Source organism: Bombina bombina, chromosome 6, assembly GCF_027579735.1.
Source record: "Bombina bombina isolate aBomBom1 chromosome 6, aBomBom1.pri, whole genome shotgun sequence".
Lineage (NCBI taxonomy): Eukaryota > Metazoa > Chordata > Amphibia > Anura > Bombinatoridae > Bombina > Bombina bombina.
This window is the reverse complement of record NC_069504.1, coordinates 528,157,074-528,170,040: the sequence shown is the minus strand read 5'-3', so window position 1 is coordinate 528,170,040 and position 12,967 is coordinate 528,157,074. Positions and strand designations below refer to the sequence as shown.

Genomic DNA, 12,967 nt, shown 5'->3' with positions numbered 1-12,967 from the left:
CGCCTACATCTCAGACCGCTGCAACTATGCATGCTCAGTCAGTGAAACACAGATTTGTCCCCTCTACTAAATCTGGATCAAGAGACCAGGGATTCTCTTCTCTGGTGGCTATCTCGGGTCCATCTGTCCAAAGGTATGACCTTTCGCAGGCCAGATTGGACAATTGCAACAACAGATGCCAGCCTTCTAGGTTGGGGTGCAGTCTGGAACTCCCTGAAGGCTCAGGGATCGTAGACTCAGGAGGAGACACTCCTTCCAATAAATGTTCTGGAAGAGCGATATTCAATGCTCTTCAGGCTTGGCCTCAGTTAGCAACTCTGAGGTACGTCAGATTTCAGTCGGACAACATCACGACTGTGGCTTACATCAACCATCAAGGGGGAACAAGAAGTTCCCTAGCGATGTTAGAAGTCTCAAAGATTATTCGCTGGGCAGAGACTCACTCTTGCCACCTATCAGCTATCCATATCCCAGGTGTAGAGAACTGGGAGGCGGATTTTTTAAGTCGTCAGACTTTTCATCCGGGAGAGTGGGAACTCCATCCGGAGGTGTTTAAAAATTGATTAATCGTTGGGGCAAACCAGAACTGGATCTCATGGCGTCTCGCTAGAACGCCAAGCTTCCTTGTTACGGATCCAGGTCCAGGGATCACAAGGCGACGCTAATAGATGCTCTAGCAGCGCCCTGGTCTTTCAACCTGGCTTATGTGTTTCCACCGTTTCCTCTGCTCCCTCGACTGATTGCCAAGGTCAAGCAGGAGAGAGCATCAGTGATTTTGATAGCGCCTGCGTGGCCACGCAGGACCTGGTATGTCATCCTTTCCACCATGGACTCTGCCTCTGAGACAGGACCTTCTACTTTAGGGTCCATTCAACCATCCAAATCTAATTTCTCTGAGACTGCCTGGAGATTGAACGCTTGATTTTATCAAAGCGTGGCTTCTCCGAGTCAGTCATTGATACCTTAATACAGGCACGAAAGCCTGTCACCAGGAAAATTTACCATAAAATATGGCGTATATATCTTTATTGGTGTGAATCCAAGGGTTAGGATTCCCAGGATATTATCTTTTCTCCAAGATGGTTTGGAAAAAGGATTGTCAGCTAGTTCCTTAAAGGGACACTAAACCCAATTTTTTTCTTTCATGATTCAGATAGAGCATGCAGTTTTAAGCAACTTTCTAATTTACTCCTATTATCAATTTTTCTTCGTTCTTTTGTTATCTTTATTTAAAAAGCAGGAATGTGATGCATAGGAGCCAGCCCACTTTTGGTTGAGAACCTGTGTTATGCTTGCTTATTGGTGGGTAAATGTAAGCCTCCAATAAGCAAGCGCTATCCATGGTGCAGAACCTAAAATGGGCTGGCTGCTAAGATTTACATTCCTGCTTTTAAAATAAAGATAGCAAGAGAACAAAGAAAAATTGATAATAGGAGTAAATTAGAAAGTTGCTTAAAATTTCATGCTATCTGAATCATGAAAGAAAAAAAAATTGGTTCAGAGTCCCTTTAAAAGGACAGATTTCTGCTCTGTCTATTCTTTTGCACAAGCTTCTGGCAGATGTTCCAGACATTCAGGCATTTTGTCAGGCTTTGGTTAGAATCAAGCCTGTGTTTAAACCTGTTGCTCCCCCATGGAGCTTAAATTTGGTTCTTAAGGTTCTTCAAGGAGTTCCGTTTGAACCTCTTCATTCCATAGATATCAAACTTTTATCTTGGAAAGTTCTGTTTTTGGTAGCTATTTCCTCGGCTCGTAGAGTCTCCGAGTTATCTGCCTTACATTGTGATTCTCCTTATCTGATCTTCCATACGGGTAAGGTAGTCCTGCGTACCAAACCTGGGTTTTTACCTAAAGTGGTATCTAACAAGAATATCAATCAAGAGATTGTTGTTCCATCCTTGTGTCCTAATCCTTCTTCAAAGAAGGAATGTCTATTACACAATCTGGACGTGGTTCGTGCTTTAAAGTTTTACTTACAAGCTACTAAAGATTTTTGTCAAACATCTGCTTTGTTTGTTGTCTACTCTGGACAGAGGAGAGGTCAAAAGGCTTCGGCAACCTCTCTTTCTTTTTGGCTAAGAAGCATAATCCGCTTAGCCTATGAGACTGCTGGCCAGCAGCCTCCTGAAAGGATTATAGCTCATTCTACTAGAGCTGTGGCTTCCACATGGGCCTTTAAAAATGAGGCTTCTGTTGAACAGATTTGCAAGGCGGCGACTTGGTCTTCGCTTCATACTTTTTCAAAATTCTTCAAATTTGATACTTTTGCTTCTTCGGAGGCTATTTTTGGGAGAAAGGTTTTACAGGCAGTGGTACCTTCCGTTTAAGTACCTGCCTTGTCCCTCCCTTCATCCGTGTACTTTAGCTTTGGTATTGGTATCCCACAAGTAATGGATGATCCGTGGACTGGATACACCTTACAAGAGAAAACACAATTTATGCTTACCTGATAAATGTATTTCTCTTGTGGTGTATCCAGTCCACGGGCCGCCCGGTCATTTTAAGGCAGGTAATTTTTTAATTTAAACTACAGTCACCACTGCACCCTATGGTTTCTCCTTTCTCTGCGTGTTTTTGGTTGACTGACTGGATATGGCAGTTAGGGGAGGAGCTATATAACAGCTCTGCTGTGGGTGTCCTCTTGCAACTTCCTGTTGGGAATGAGAATATCCCACAAGTAATGGATGATCCGTGGACTGGATACACCACAAGAGAAATACATTTATCAGGTAAGCATAAATTGTGTTTTTGACTTGACTGTCCCTTTAACCTTTTAACGCCATTGCAGCGTTCTATTCCGTCCTAACCGTGCTGGGCTTTAGTGCCGTTATGACGGAATAGAATGCCTGAGCCGTTTGGCTGTCCTGAAGCTAACTGCACTTCCTAGATGGGATTGCGGTCTAGAAGGCATGTCTAGCTTCATCCCAATCCCATCATTTAAATTTAGCGATCATGTGCACGATTGCGGGATTTCAATTTGTCTACATCAGAACGTTGTTCCGATGTAGACAATTTGCCCCTGTAATTAAAGGGTTAAAGGGACCGTTCACCCAAAAAAATTCTCCCCTTTAAATTATTCCCAATAATCCTTTTAACCTGCTAGAGTGTATTAAATTGGTTACAAGTAGCTCCTTTACTCCTATTTCAGCATTTGAAATAGCTGATTTAGCCTGTGGTATCGCCCCCTACACTGAACAAATTAATACTGGAGTATAGGATATTGAATAGCCTAAGTATACACAGCCAGCAGAAGAGATTACACTCTCAGTTAGATGCAGGATAGTTAAGTAATAAAATTATCATTTTCCATTGTTCTCTCTAGGTATTGAGCTTTGGTGTTCCAGCCAAATAAAAGATAAGGAAGCAAGTCTGTTTACACAAACTTAGAACATAATGAGATCTGATATCACCTTTAAGTTCAACCCATTGTAATAGGCTGTGGTTTCAAAGCACAAAATCAGCTACTAATACACAAATAAGCATGAAAATGGAATTTCTCAAATATGTATACTCTGCAGTTGGTATAACAAGTCATTTAAAATACATTAATGGAAAAACAATTTTACAGTGTACTGTCCCTTTAAGGCTAAGGAAAGCCAATGGAGGTGTTAGCAGAGTGTTGCAGGAGATGTAGAAGATGAGTGAGTAGATAGGAATCAAGTGAAAGGGGTAGTTATCATCGTGTCAACTTTCCTGCCTTCGCCGTCCCAATATGCCCGCCTAAGCTCGCCCTACCTTCGCCGCACGCGGACCTGAAAAAAATCGTCTAAGTTATCATGTTAAAGCTGTCAAAAGCCGCGGGGCGTGAGCAGCGGACCTGTGAGAGTTATCACTCATCCGATCTCGCTGCTCTTCGGCTGTTTGACAGCTTTCTTGCTAGCCTGTCAACTAAGCACTCACACTAAACTACACTGTTCTAACCCCCTTTACCGGCGCCCCCGGAGCCCCCCGCAACTAAATAAAGTTACTAACCCCTAAACCGCCGCCCTCCTAGACCCTGCCGCAAGTCTCATAAATGTATTATACCCCTAACCGCCGCTCCCTAGACCCCTGCCGCAAGTCTTATAAAGTTACTAACCCATAAACCGCCCGCTCCTAGACCCTGCCGCATAGTCTTATAAAGTATTAACCCCTAAACCGCGCTCCTAGGACCCTGCCGCAAGTCTTTATAAATGTATTAAACCCCTAAACCGCCCGCTCCTAGACCTGCCGCAAGTCTTATAAATGTATTAACCCCTAAACCGCCGCTCCCTGGACCCGCCGCAACCTATATTAAATTTATTAACCCCTATCCTACCCCCCCTACACCGTCGCCACCTATAATAAATTTATTTAACCCCTATCCTGCCCCCCACTACACCACCGCCACTGTATAAAATTATTAACCCTAAACCTAAGTCTAAACACTAGCCCTAACACCCCCTAACTTAAATATTAATTAAATAAATCTAAAGAATATTTCTATTATGAACTAAATGAATCCTATTTAAAACTAAATACTTACCTTTAAAATAAACCCTAATATAGCTACAATATATATAATAATTAAATTGTAGCTATCTTAGGATTTATTTTTATTTTACAGGTACCTTTCAATTTATTTTAACTAGGTACAACTAGCTATTAAATAGTTATTAACTATTTAATAGCTTACCTAGCTAATATAAAGAGAAATTTACCTGTGAAATAAAAACTAACTAAGTTACAAATTACACCTAACACTACACTATACTTTAATAAATTATTCCTATTTAAAACTAAATACTACCTGTAAAATAAATATAAATCCTAAGATAGCTACAATGTAATTATTAATTACAGTGTAGCTATCTTAGGGGTTATATTTATTTTACAGGTAACTTGGTATTTATTTTAGCTAGTTAGAATAGTTATTAAATAGTTATTAACTATTTAATAACTACCTAGCTAAAAGAAATACAAAATTACCTGTAAAATAAAATCCTACCTAAGTTACAAATTAACCGTAACACTACACTATCATTACATTAATTAAATAAATTAACTACAAATAACTACAATTAAATACAATTACATAAACTAACTAAAGTACAAAAAATAAAAAAAGCTAAGTTACAAAAAATAAAAAAAATAAGTTACAAACATTTAAAAAAATATTACAACAATTTTAAGCTACTTACACCTAATCTAAGCCCCCTAATAAAATAACAAACCCCCCCAAAATAAAAAAAATGCCCTACCCTATTCTACATTAAAAAATTCAAAGCTCTTTTACCTTACCAGCCCTTAAAAGGGCCTTTTGTGGGGCATGCCCAAAGAATTCAGCTCTTTTGCCTGTAAAAGAAAAATACAACCCCCCCCAACATTAAAACCCACCACCCACATACCTCTAATCTAACCCCCAAACCCCCCTTAAAATAACTAACACTAATCCCTGAAGATCTCCCTACCTTGTCTTCACTCAGCGAGCCACCGATGGAACTGAAGAGGAGACCCGGACCGGCAGAAGTTATCCTCCAAGCGGCGCTGAAGAAATCTTCCATCCGGGCGGAGGTCATCTTCCAAGAGGCGCTGAAGAAGTCTTCTATCCGGGCGAGGTCATCTTCCAAGAGGCGCTGAAGAAGTCTTTCTATCCGGGCGAGGTCATCTTCCAAGAGGCGCTGAACAAGTCTTCTATCCCGGGCGAGGTCATCTTCGAAGACGGGTCTTGAATCTTCATCCCGCCGACGGCCAAATCAGAATAAGGTAGGAAAACTCTGATTGGCTGATTGAATCAGCCAATCCAGATTCAAGTTCACATCCGATTCGGCTGATCCAGTCAGCCAATCAGATTGAGCTCGCATTCTATTGGCTGTTCCGATCAGCCAATAGAATGTGAGCTCAATCTGATTGGCTGACTGGATCAGCCAATCGGATTGAACTTGAATCTGATTTGGCTGATTCAATCAGCCAATCAGATTTTTCCTACCTTAATTCCGATTGGCTGACTAGAATCCTATCAGCCCAATCGGAATTGAAGGGACGCCATCTTGGATGACGTCCCTTAAAGGAGCCTTTATTCGTCGGTAGTCCGTTGGGAAAGAAGGATGTTCCGCGTCGGCGGGATGAAGATTCAAGACCCGGCTAATAGAAGACTTGTTCAGCGCCTCTTGGAAGATGACCTCGCCCCAGATAGAAGCTTCTTCAGCGCCTCTTGGAAGATGACCCTCGCCCGGATGGAAGATTTCTTCAGCGCCGCTTGGAGGTTAACTTCTGCCGGTCCGGGTCTCCTCTTCAGTTCCATCGGTGGCTCGGGTGAGTGAAGACAAGGTAGGGAGATCTTCAGGGGATTAGTGTTAGGTTATTTTAAGGGGGGTTTGGGTTAGATTAGGGGTATGTGGGTGGTGGGTTTTAATGTTGGGGGGGGGTTGTATTTTTCTTTTACAGGCAAAAGAGCTGAATTCTTTGGGGCATGCCCCCCACAAAAGGCCCCTTTTAAGGGCTGGTAAGGTAAAAGAGCTTTGAATAATTTTAATGTAGAATAGGGTAGGGCATTTTTTTTATTTTGGGGGGGTTTGTTATTTTATTAGGGGGCTTAGATTAGGTGTAAGTAGCTTAAAATCTGTTTGTAATATTTTTTTAAATGTTTGTAACTTATTTTTTTTATTTTTTGTAACTTAGCTTTTTTTATTTTTTGTACTTTAGTTAGTTTATGTAATTGTATTTAATTGTAGTTATTTGTAGTTAATTTATTTAGTTAATGTAATGATAGTGTAGTGTTAGGTTTAATTGTTAACTTAGGTTAGGATTTATTTTACAGGTAATTTTGTATTTCTTTTGCTAGGTAGTTATTAAATAGTTAATAACTATTTAATAACTATTCTAACTAGCTAAATAAATACCAAGTTACCTGTAAAATAAATATAAATCCTAAATAGCTACAATGTAATTATTAATTACATTATAGCTATCTTAGGGTTTATTTTCAGGTAAGTATTTAGTTTTAAATAGGAATAATTTATTAAAGTATAGTGTAGTGTTAGGTGTAATTGTAACTTAGGTTAGTTTTTATTTCACAGGTAAATTTCTCTTTATTTTAGACTAGGTAAGCTATTAAATAGTTAATAACTATTTAATAGCTATTGTACCTAGTTAAAATAAATTGAAAGGCACCTGTAAAATAAAAAATAAATCCTAAGATAGCTAGAATTAATTATTATTTATATTGTAGCTATATTAGGGTTTATTTTTAAAGGTAAGTATTTAGTTTTAAATAGGATTCATTTAGTTCATAATAGAAATATGATTTAGATTTATTTAATTAATATTTAAGTTAGGGGGTGTTAGGGTTAGTGTTAGACTTAGGTTTAGGGGGTTAATAATTTTATTACAGTGGCAGCGGTGTAGTGGGGGGGAGCAGGATAGGGGTTAATAAATTTATTATAGGTGGCGACAGTGTAGGGGGGGCAGATTAGGGGTTAATAAATTTATTATAGGTGGCGACGGTGTAGAAGGTGGGCAGATTAGGGGTTAATAAATTTATTATAGGTGGCGACGGTGTAGAAGGGGGCAGGATAGGGGTTAATAAATTTATTATTGGTGGCGACGGTTGTAGGGGGGCAGGATAGGGGTTAATAAATTTAATATAGGTTGTGGGGGTCCGGGAGCGGCGGTTTAGGGGTTAACATATTTATTTATAGTGTCGGTGGGCTCGGTGAGCGGCGGTTTAGGGGTTAACATATTATTATAGTGTCGGTGGGCTCCGGGAGCGGCGGTTTAAGGGGTTAACATATTTATTATAGTGTCGGTGGGCTCGGGGAGCGGCGGTTTTAGGGGGTATATGTATAATGTAGCTTGCGGTGGGCTCCGGGAGCGGCAGGTTTAGGGGGTAATAACTTTATTTAGTTGCGGCGGTGTAGGGGGGGACAGATTAGTGGTGTTTAGACTCGGGGTACATGTTAGGGTGTTAGGTGCAGACAGCTCCCATAGGAATGAATGGGATGTCTGGCAGCAGCGAACTTGTACTTTCGCTATGGTCAGACTCCCATTGATTCCTATGGGATCCGCCGCCTCCAGGCTGGCGGTTTGAAAACCAGGTACGCTGGGCCGTAAAAGTGCCGAGCGTACCTGGCTAGTTTTTTGATAACTAGCAAAAGTAGTGAGATTGTGCCGCACTTGTGTGCGGAACATCTGTAGTGACGTAAGAATCGATCTGTGTCGGACTGAGTCCGGCGGATCGAAGTTTACGTCACAAAATTCTACTTTTGTCGGTCTTTGGCCTTTGATAACTAAGGCGAATCAGCCTCGCCACAAATACGCTGCGGAATTCCAGCGTATTTGAGGTTGACGGCTTGATAACTACCCCCCTGAGTCTTCACTGAGGAAGTGCCAAATGTTAGAGATCATTTCAAAGTGGAAGCGGCAGGAGTTAGCTGTGTGGGGAGCAAAAGAGAGTTCTGAGTTAAATATGACCCCAAGGCAATGGGCCTGGAGGTGGAGGTGATAAGAGTTTTCCACAGTAAGTGTATTTGATAACACAGTGAGAGATAAGGAACAATTTATGTAAATAGAGAAATAAAAGATAAGGTCTCCTCTCCATGAAAACTTATCCCATTTTAAATGGGCTGTGGTTTCAATTTGAGAGGAATCTTTGTAGAAGATTATCACCAATTGGGGGACACTCTCACAAAGGTCCTCTGCTCTAAGGAATTACAACGCGAGTAAGCTTTAGTGAATTAGCTACCTAAAATAATACAGGAACTGGTTAAGACTGTGAAATGTACAGTACATCTGATCTCTTTCTCCCCTACAATCTGTTTGTAACAAATTCTGTTTGTAGAAGTTTGGCCCCTAGCCTATTTCACAAGATGGAGAAAACTGGTGTAGCTGGAGAGTGCTGTTAGATATGTTTACTTACTGGCGTCCACTATTCATTTGAATATTACAATGTATTATTATTTTTAAAATATAATTCCAAATAAAATAAATCTATAAAATGCAGGAAAATAAAAACAAAATACTTCAAATACATTTTGTGACAGAAACAGTAGCCATTTGGTTTTGTTTATAGACTGCATTTATAGCTTGTTTATAGACTGTGAATAAATCTTCTACTGCAAAATAAATATAAAAGTGGTTTCATATTTGGTGCAATATTTCTTTGGGCATTTCATACAAACATTTTCTCTGTTCCATGCTTCCATCTCAACGAGAATATTTCAAAACTTTTTCCAGTACTTTGTTTATTCAAATAGATGATCTTGAATAAACCAACATTTTTTGTAGTTGTTTTGTAGTTGTCCCTTGAAGCCAGGAGGAATACTTAGGTATTAGTTGGCACAATAATATACATTTTTGCTAGTTTCACTTTAAAGGAACATGAAAGTCAAAAATAACAATTTTGGAAACAATGCAATTTTAAGTGGCTTTTCAATTTACTCCTTTTACCAAAGTTACATTGTTCACTTGGCTATTGGTGAATCTGTGGCAAATTCAGAACAGTGCTTTTGTTTAAAAGCATACCTAAAAAGGCCCGGGAGCAGCCGTAAATCTACTGGAGTTTGCTGGTGATTGGTGCCTATGTACATATGTCTCTTGTCATTGGCTCATCAGTGATGTTCATCTAGGTTTAAAAATTGCAAGCAATGGTGCCCTAAATAAAATCCTCTAACAGATTACAGCATTTTCTTTTTGCACTTTTATGTCCCTTTAAATAAAAAACCCTTTTTCATTTAAAATATATTTTAAACATCTTCTACTGTTCTTTCATGGTGAAACAATTTAAGTACAACTAGACCTTTGTTTGCACTGGTCTCATTTCCACAGATTCACATGAACTGTGCGCAAATAAGTGTTCTGAAGGACTTATCGCTGCTAAGATTATGAGACACACTCCACCTATAGTACAGTGCACGTGAGTACAGCATGTTCAGTGTGCGTAGTTTGCAGTTTGTTTGTGCATGTTGCTCTTAAAGGGCAGTAATATATAAATGTGTTGTACTGCAAAATTACATTCAAAGCTCATATGTCCACCACTAAAGCAATAGATGCTCTGCTGATCAGCCAGTATATATATATATTATATTTACATATCTCAAAAGATCCTCACATTGATGCACTCACGTTAAATTTAGCAAAGAAAATGTGAGCAAAGAAAGCTAAATTGTATTTGTACAAATCCGGTAAGTGCTTTATTCATGTGTGTGTGTGTGTTGTGTGGTATATGTATGTGTGTATATATATATATATATATATATATATATATATATATATATATATATATATATATATATATATATATATATAAAATGTGGTGTATATATATATATATATATATATATATATATATTTATATTTATATTTATATTTATATAATGTATATAGTATATATACACATACATTCCCCTTAGCAGTATATGAGAACATTTTAAGCATTTTTTTTTCTTTTAAATGGATGGGCCTACCTCAAGGGAAAAAAAGTTTTTTTGCTTGTAAATAATGTCATTGTCCACCAAGCAGTGGAAGTTCTATTTTGCCATCAGAGGGAAGAGTCTTTATATCATATTATTTATGTTAATTATGAAAAGGCCTGGAACCTAACTCATTGACTTCCCATTCATTTACATATAAACGGGTTCACTTTAAACTGGTTTATTTTTTTTAGTAACAGATCTGCAGTCTAAATCGACCTGCCTGTACCATACTCAATTTAATGCATTTAGTGAACTTTTTCCCTATGTTTTCACAACGTTCTAACATGTTGCAATACACAAGTTTACCTCAACAAACTTCTTAAAGGGACAGTAAAGTCAAAATTAAACTTTAATAATTCAGACAGAGCATGCCATTTTAAACAACTTTCCAATTCACATCTGTTATCAAATTTGCTTTGTTCTTTTGGTATATTTTATTGAAGAGTAAAACTAGGTAGGCTCACAAGAGCTCAGGAGTGTGCATGTCTCTAGTACTCTATAGCAGCTTTGCAACATTATTTGTAGCTTTATTATACAATGTTGCTAAACACTGCTGCCATAGAGTATTATAGACACATGCACACTTCTGAGCTCTTGTGAGTCTATCTAGTTTTACTCTTCAATAAAAGATACTAAAAGAACAAAGCAAATTTGATAACAGACGTGAATTGGAAAGTTGTTTAAAATTGCATGCTCTATCTGAATCCTGAAAGTTTAATTTTGACTTTATAGGTATATTTTTTAACTTCCAACGCTTTAAAAAATCCCAGATCGCTTGACTTGAATTTGTAAACTGATAGCTTGACTTGCAGTAAATCCTACAAGGATCAGCAACAGCGTGTGCCTTCCCTGTCAATAATTTGTATCTGTAACATCTCCTACAAGTATTATTAGTTTGTAATTGCTGAAAATACTAGCACGCTGCAGAACTACACTCGTGGTTTACTATGCACTCAAGAGGGTTTTCTTTCATACCAAAACTTCTTTCATCCCAAGACATTTCCTCTACTAACATTCCTCTGTATGTTGCCTCCCTAACTCGGCCAGCCAATGGCGTGGTGCGCTGTGAGCAAGGGGCAGTGTGCATTATCCTGGGCAGGGCTCCAGCAGTGCGTAATACCCACATCTCACGCTTGCATTCACTGCGCGCTCGTCGGATCCGCCCAAGGTAAGGCCTGACAGCGGGGGTATAGAGCTGAACTTCCCTGGTGGAATGTAGAACAGTTGTTATTGCTTTTTTCAGATCGTGCACCTTCTTGTATTTACAAAGTAGAACCTACTAATAGCAATGGGGATCGTGACAGTTACACATTTGGAGAATTCACATCAATACTATAGTTCTGTGCACCCTTTCATAGATAATGTGACTAGATATTCTGTTACCATCATTCGTTTCCATTTCAACAATCACCAGACTATATGTTTTCAGTGCTGTCCTCGAGTGTCTCAACTGACAGCAGCGCCTGTTATCTACAATATGTATAAACATTGTTGTATTGCTTTTTAAAAGTTCACAAATAATTTATTGAAAGTGTCTGTGAATGGTTTTATCGTTGCTTTGTTTACACAGTAGATGCGGACATCATTATGAGACTGTGTAATGTTATAAATATAGCGTGTTATGTTTTAGCTTTCCCCCAGTTTTTGCAATAGTTCATTAAAGTACAAATGTATATTAATCCTAATAGATTTAATTTATTACGGTTCTTAAACTGGATTATTTAATTCATTAGATGCAAGAGAGAATTTTAAATCAGTGCTTTGCTATAAGGTAAAACCCACTCAGCCAACTAAGGAAGTGGTTAAGAGCACCTTATTGGTTGCTTTTTATGCTTTGTATATAAAATATAATAAAATATAGGGCTAAATACCTACAGAAATAGACACACTCTTAAAGGGATGGTAAAGTCGAAATTAAACTTTCATGATTCAGAGCATGCACTGTTTAGACAATTTTCCAATTATGTTATGAACTTTGTTCACTTGGTATCCTTTGTTGAAGATTAGATCGAGGTAGGCTCATAAGAGCTCAGGAGCATGCAAGTTTCTTTAGAACTCTATGGCAGCAGTGCTTTGCAACAATCAATAACTGCTACAAACAATGTTGCAAAACACTGCTGCCATAGAGTACTAAAGAAACGTGCATGCTCCTGAGCTCTTATGAGCCTACCTAGTTCTACTCTTCAACAAAGGATACCAAGAGTACAAAGCAAATGTCATGATAGAGTAAATTGGGAAAGTTGTTTAAAATTGCATGCTCTATCTGAATCATGAACGTTTCATTTGAAATGGCAATTGAGAACTGTCAGATCCCTTTTGCATTTCCTCTATTATATCACGCCTGTACATATTTTCTCTAAAATGTCTCCCCCGAAGGCAATTTGACCATCGTAGCCTATTAATTCCTTCCAAAATAAACAGACCTTTAAAGGATATGAAACCCCAAAATGTTCTTTTGTGATTCAGACAGAGCACAACATTTAAAAAAAAAGTTACCAATTTACTTCAATTATTAAATTTGCTTCGCTCCAGTGATA

General features: G+C 38.5%; 1 protein-coding gene across 2 annotated transcripts in view; it reads left to right on the top strand.

Moving 5' to 3' along the window:
• Positions 1 to 12,967, top strand: part of SQOR (sulfide quinone oxidoreductase) — a 193,578-nt gene that overhangs the window by 27,686 nt on the left and 152,925 nt on the right. Inside the window, exon 1 of one of the 2 annotated variants that reach the window (XM_053717445.1) lies at positions 11,529 to 11,598. The exons of the other annotated variant lie outside the window; for it this stretch is intronic. The gene's annotated coding sequence lies outside the window, so the exon portion shown is untranslated. Of the gene's footprint in view, positions 1 to 11,528; positions 11,599 to 12,967 lie in introns of those variants that run through there. 2 annotated transcript variants of the gene reach the window in all.